We start from the raw sequence: 7,269 nt of genomic DNA on the forward strand, positions 1-7,269 counted from the left end.
ATCCCATTTCTCTGGGACTCATGTATAAAATAAACAGATTACCTACTTGAGAGATGTTAAATTCTCTTCCACTTCTGATTTCTGCTATTTTGTATGCAATTAAGTCCAAAACTCATCTAAGGTACAGATAGTGGATCTGGAGACAGAAGTGATCACTAACCAGAAATGAGTAGGAAGTCTCCAGTTCTTCCCCAGGGCCTTGCTAGGATCTTGGTTTCTCTCTAAGAGAGATGTTTTGTAATTGATCATGTGTAAGGGTAGGGTCAGATCTGCTTTCTCCGAGGCCTCTCCTCCCTTCTGCCAATGATTTCACCTTCATCTCAGCCCATCCAATGCTATGTTTAGTCCTGCCTTTAAAAAAGGTGAACTTTTGTCTCCATCCCCACTTCTTTCGCCTACATAGCACGAGATGGTCGAGTATATATTCTTTCATATTTGTGTTGAAATACTCACTGCTAGGAGCAACACAAGAATACCAAATTTGTAAAAACAACACATATTTAGGTTCTCTAAAATAATACAGTAATAAAATGAAACCAGTTCTTATTGTCACTTATTGTGCCCTGTTCAATTGTACCTTAAGATTCATTCGTTTTATTGATACGTATCTATTTAAACATCAGTTCTGCACACAATATAGTCAATATATATCTGTTGAATGCATAAATGAATGAATGGCTGACATATCTGCCTGTATGGATGACATGATCTCTCTAGTCATTTTCAGGCTGGTAGTGCTATGACAGATTTTTCCTATTTCCATATTTTTCTTTATGTTCTCTGTTTATTTCTAGAGAACAGAAAACCACCTCTTTCACTGTGGGGGTGGGGATTTTGGCAGGAAAGTCATACTCTTTACCTGTCAGCTACCTTCCAGAAACACATGAACTGAGAGACCGAGAAAGCAGACAACATGCCATACAATTGCTAACAGTTGGTAGAGCAGCAAGTGCACTGAAGTGGGTGGCATTTGTCCCTATTTCTACGCTCTGATCCGAAGCTTGTACAACAGATGTACTGGGGGCTGAGGAATGGCGGTGCTCATTTGTGGAGGTGAAATGCTAGAGAATGCGCAGGCCACGACTAGCAGCGGAAGCACAGAGCTGCAGGCTGATGAACCTGTTGGTCCTGCTGGGTGGTTTTCCTTCAGCAATGTTTTTAACCATTTGCAATGTTAGAAGCACTGACAAGTATTGCTAATGTTAACATTTCATTATCAGGCGAGAGTGCCAGAACTATATTGTGTGGAACTTTTTGAAAATACTGTCCTTTTATGTTTCTTTCTGGGTAAAATTTAACCTCCAACTTGACAAAATTATCATCCCCCAAACCTTTTATGTTATTGTTGTTAACCATAAAAATGGCATGGAAGTATTACAATTTTTAAAATACATTTATTTATTTAGTTTTTGAGACAAAGAGCAAGCGGGCACACAAGTGGGGGAGGGGCAGAGAGGAGAGAGAATCCTAAGTAGGCTATGCTCCACCAGCACAGAGCTTGATGTGGTGCTTGAACTCATGAACTGTGAGATTATGACCTGAGCTGAAATCAAGAGTTTATGACATAAACCAAGATCAAGAGTTGGACGCTCAACTGACTAAGCCACACAGGTGACCCTGAAAGTGTTATAATTCTAAAGTTACTTAATAGTTTTTTTCTGTAATCACCCTGATATCTTTTTATTTGTACATTATTTAATACTTTTTCTCATTCCTGCTTTATTTCTTTGTTTTATTCTAGTCTCATTTGGGTTTTCTTTTCTCCCACATGTGTCCATATTTCTCTAAGTAAAAACAAAAAATCTTAAAGAGTTGTAGGAATAACTGTATATTTAACATACTAAATACATTCTTCACAGGACCTTATGGTATATTTCTGAAATAAAGATAGTAAAACAAATATCCCTGACAGAAGGGTAGTTAACTCACAATTATAAAATTGGAGTTAATCCTTAATTTCATATTTTAATCAGTGTGCATATTTAAATTAGTTTTATGATTTTTTTTGACCAATCAAAAGTTGAAATTGCATACATTTTAAACACTCCAAGACTTTTTTTTAAGTGAGAATATATAGAAGACACAGCATTCTGACTTTTTAAAAGATTGGGAGAGAGGGAGAGAGAGAGAGAGAGAGAGAGACAGAATATGAGAATATCTCTGTTTCTAATTACACAGACTATTTAAGAAAAAGAATTTAAGTCAGCTGATATTTTTCCTTTAATTATTTATGATTCAAACCAGCTCGTTCTTTTCCTTTCATTATTTACATGACATCTAATAACTGGTCTGATTGAGTTTAAATATTTGCAGTGGTTTGTTCTTGGCTTCATGTTTGTAGAAACACGTGTTTCACCAGCAGGAGTTTTATACTGTTCATGAAACACAGTGCTGCAAAGGGCAAATTTTTTATTTTCTTCATTTTGATTCTCTTCTTACACCCACAATATAATGCAAATTAGGTCATTGGTTATTAACAATATTGTCAATCAAGAGAGTATAATTAGTAACAAACTATGCGTGCCTGAGCTCAAATTATATATTTTGCTTTAGAAGATTTCATCAATAAAAACCCAACATATCTGCTCATAATCTGGATTCTGAATCCAATGAAAGGATTATGGTATAGAATATGTAGGTGAAAAGAACTTTAAAAACATTACCACCATCATACCAAATATCTGCTATTACTTACATTGTCTCGAAGACCTTAGCACTGTAGCTAGTGGAGGCCAGTTTACCTAAGACACTACCTTTCCTCTACAAGGCAAGTCCTTGCCCCTTTCACATAGTGAGTTCATGTAGAACAGAGAAATTTATAGACAGAATAATTATAAAACCTTTCATGATTGCGAAACTGTAAAGGGATTCGGTTGGCAATAGTCCGAAACAGCTTTTTTGGGTTTGGCCTTAGAGCAAGGCCTTCTTTTCCCTCATCTCTACACAAAGTTATTAACTGCTGTGATAGGGGGCTGGTTACCTGTACCCTGCATTCCTATGTAGGTATGAATTAATTTCCAAATGCCAATGCGTGTATTTTTTTGCTTTTCATGCATCATATTTGGGGACACAGCTGGAAATATTATTCTGTGTGCCACATGCATACACTCAGCACAGTCTCTTGCTCACTGAGTGGAGTCAATGGGTAAAGAAATTACTCATCCATCCTTTACTTTTATCTTGGTGTGTGGACAACAAATTGTCTAAAAATTGATACAAATTTCTACAGTAATGAAAAGAAAACAGAAAATGGAGAGAAAATAATAGAGTCTGTGCCTTTAAAAAACTAACACTTGTATGCCATCAGTCAGTGATTTTAGAATTGAAGAATATTAGAGATCTTGAAAGAAGTGCAAAAGTGAAAATGAATTGCCTTGGTATAAAGTAAAAACACTCAGAATCAGAAGATCTGGAAAGTCAAATATTTTATGAACAAAAAAAAAATTTCACTGTAGCTTATATGACTACCATAGGTCATTTTTCTAAATGTCGAAATGACACCATATAACGAGTACCTGAGAGGGATCAAACTTTGAGAGTACAGGGCAGGGATCTCCAAGTTCTTGAGAGTTATAAGCCTCATTGCTACTTCAGTTTTAGATGTTTCCCTCATACCTACAGGTGATTTTCAGCACATTTTAAAAATTTAAACCGGACTCAAATGAAATACATATATAGTAAAAGGAATCCATTTGAATTAAGAGAGGAAGTTAAGGGCAATGTTTTACTCTGATTATGGAGTGTGTATTTTTGAACAGTAGGCCTATGTTAAAATATAATTAGTGTAATAAAAAGTAATATTAAAAGGAAGAAAGTAATCCCTTACGTGAAAGAATACTATGATATTTATACATCTTTACCTCTATCACTATATATTACTTTGAGTTAATAGTATGGAAAAAATGGAAATAGAATAAAGAAAAAGAACACAATCACATGTGTTTACCAAATTCTACAAATTAATACTGTTTTGTGAATGTTTGCATTATTCCTTGGACAGCTAGATCTATTCTGGGATGTTTTCAGATTAATACTTGAAATCATCTCTGCTATAAAGAGAAAAATAAACAAATAAATAAAAATCCAGAGCATATCCAGACAAAGATGTCCCTGATTGAACAGAAAAGTTCTGAACTCATTGTTGTTCTTGGATAGATCTCCCAAGAGCATGATTTTTATGAATCATGTATCTGATTGTTCACAGAGATTCCTCAGTAAGATGCCAAAATACCTCCTTTTGATCAGTTAGGCCAGAGACCAGAAGACACCCAATATTACTGTCATTACTTTTGCTCCTGGAAAGATGGCAGAATTCTAGGGAAATTTTAGTCCTGCCATGGAATTTAAGATAATGCTGAGAGTTTAAGAAACTATAGGATTCCCCAAAAGATACTGATATTTTGGGCTTCCAAGCACCTATGAGGCTATTTGTAAATATTGGCTGAAGGAGAAATAGAAGGACGGGACAGAGAAAGGAAGGGAAAGGGAAAAGAAGGAAAGAAAGTTGATGGATTCATGCATTTACACAAATTACTTTGAATGGAAATGGCAATCTAGAAATAGCCTTATTCCTACCCTCAAAGTAAACAAAGTCCTTAGGACAGAGTTTCTTATTCTATACCCTAAAAACATATTCTGTGCCTAGCATAGGACTAAGAAGAACTCAAGTGTTCATTAATGTAAATGATACGAAATAATAAAGATAAAAACCCAAGTACTCATGTGATGTACTGTAGAGACTTTAAAGGTATGTTAAAACTGAGTTCATATTTTGCCCCTAACATATGCCATTTTTAGCTCTTGAAGTCACATATGTCTACTCTAGACAAAACAATCTCATGATTTTTCAAGCAGCAAGTAAGCAAAGGGGAAAAGTATGAGAAGACTTTTGGGAGAAAAAGCTATGGTTGGAGAAGTGGTCAGCGACAAGAAATAAACTAGATAATTACAGGAAGATCAAAGAACTTTACACGTCTCAGTAAGTAATCAGGTTGCATTTAAGAATCCTCAGCCAGGAAAGTCTGATTCTGTCTATGATACAGTAAATGATGCAAAACTAACTCTCCTATTGAGAATAACTATAAAACTGGACAAAATATATGAGGCAATTATTGCAGGCTTTGAAAAACAGTTAGTGCCAGCCTGCTATCCCTGAGAGAAGGTAAACTTGCAATCATGCCATCTCTGCGTAGGGAAAATTTCCTGACTATGGCCTAGGGAGGTGGAGCCCAAGCAGAGCTTGATGATCGTCCTGAGTGAAGAAAGTAGAAATCAAGTATAAGACATTTAAAGTAACTAGAATCTGTGAGACAGGGCACTGGGAAGGGCAGCCATGCAATGGAGTAGATCATGGCAGAGGATTTAGCTGAGTATGCACAAGATAAGCAATGAATGGCTTCCTGGAGAGCAGCAACAGAGTAGAAAGTGTAACTGAGTTACTAGAAGTTGAACAGAGCTATAAGATGCTGGGGTTCTAGTCCAGTTTCAGTGGAAAGACCTTGTATCCATTTTGGCATCCATTTGACACAGCAGAAAAGCCACTTGTTTTAGGAATAAGAACCAAGTCCCAGAGGAAGGCCTACCACAGGTATGACCTTAAAAAGCTTAAAATAAAACCATCTGTACACAAGTTCAACTTGATTAGTTAGTGACTGGACAGTCTACCAGAGTAGAAGTCAATACTTGCCAGGAAGAAGATCACAGAATCTTAAAACTCTAAGATTTATCATCTATGCTGTTGAGAATGCAATAAAAATTACTAGATATTTAAAAAATAGAAAAATTTGACCAATAATCAAGAAAAAAAAACAGATAATGTATCTTCAGGTGAAGCCAACATTGGAGTTAGTACTCTAAACATTAAAACAGATATAATAAATATGTTCAAGGATTTAAAGAAAAATAGTGTCATAATTATGAATTGTTAGAGAGTCTCAGCGGAGGGATGGAAACAAAAAAAAAAGAAAGAGAGAAAAAAGGAAATGTAATTCTTGAACAAGACTTCAATAACTTAGGATTTTTAACATTCAGAAATAATTAATGGTATACTGAAAATAAGTCAGGACCAAGAAGACAGATTGATATAAACAATCCAGTCTGAAAAATGGAAAAAGAAATAGGTGGAAGAAAAGTAAAGATGCTCAGAAATCTGTGGCATAATATACAATTTCTAACTTCTGTTGGAATTAGAACCCCAGAAAAAGTGAATGATAATATTTTAAGAAATAGAGAGCTCTCTCCTCCAGCCAGCCAAGATCCAAAGGAAAGAAGGCTAAGAGGAAAAAGGTGGCTCCAGCCCCTGCTGTCATGAAGAAGCAGGAAGCCAACAAGGTAGTCAATCCCCTGTTTGAGAAAAAGCTCACGAATTTTGGCTTTGGACAAGACTTCCAGCTCAAAAGGGACCTTACCCACTTTGTCAGATGGCCTTGCTACATCCAGCTGCAGTGTCAAAGGGCTATTCTCTATTAATGTCTTAAAGTGCTTCCCACAATTAACCAGTTCACCCAGGGCTTGGACCACCAAACAGCTACTCAACTACTTAAGGTGGCCCACAAATACAGTCCAGAGACAAAGCAAGAGAAGAATCAGAAATTGTTGGCTGGAGCTAAGAAGACATCTCCCTCAAGGGGAATGTCCCCACTAAGAGGTAACATGTCCTTTGAGCTGGGGTTAATATTGTCACAACTTTGGTGGAAAACAAGAAGGCTCAGTAGCAATGATTGCACTTGATGTGGATCCCATTGAGATGGTGGTTTTCTGGCCTGCCCTGTGTCATAAGATGGTAGTTCCCTACTGCATTATCAAAAGGAAGGCCAGGCTGGGGCATTTAGCCCACAGGAAGACCTGCACACTGTTGGCTTCACGGAGGTTAACTTGGAAGACAGAGGAGCTCTGGCTAAGCTGGTGGAAGCTATCAGGACCAATTATAGTGACAGATATGGTAAGATCCACCATCAGTAAGGAGGCAACATCCTGGGTCCAAAGCTGGTGGCTCACATTGCCAAGTTGGAAAAGGCAAAGGCTAAAGAACTGGCCACCAAATGGCTAAGTGTACCCTGCTGAATGTTCTGCACATAACTGTAATAAAAAGTTCTCTTTCAAAAAGAAAAGGGGAAGCGCCTGGGTTGTTCAGTCGGTTGAGCATCCGACTTTGGCTCAGATCATTATCTCACAGTTTGTGAGTTCGGGCCCTGTGTTAGGCTCTGTGCTGACAGCTCGGAGCCTGAAGCCTGCTTCGAATTCTGTGTCTCCCTCTCTCTCTGCCCCTCC

At 37.2% G+C, this 7,269-nt stretch overlaps 1 pseudogene; it reads left to right on the plus strand.

Annotated features, from left to right (window-relative positions):
* Positions 1-1,031: 1,031 nt before the first annotated feature.
* Positions 1,032-7,062, plus strand: LOC124501831 (60S ribosomal protein L7a-like; annotated as a pseudogene).
* Positions 7,063-7,269: the final 207 nt, after the last annotated feature.

The sequence above is a fragment of the Lynx rufus genome, unplaced genomic scaffold, assembly GCF_022079265.1.
Source record: "Lynx rufus isolate CCGP_SWC_20201006 ecotype Redwood Valley unplaced genomic scaffold, mLynRuf1.p SCAF_7, whole genome shotgun sequence".
NCBI classification, from domain to species: Eukaryota; Metazoa; Chordata; class Mammalia; order Carnivora; family Felidae; genus Lynx; species Lynx rufus.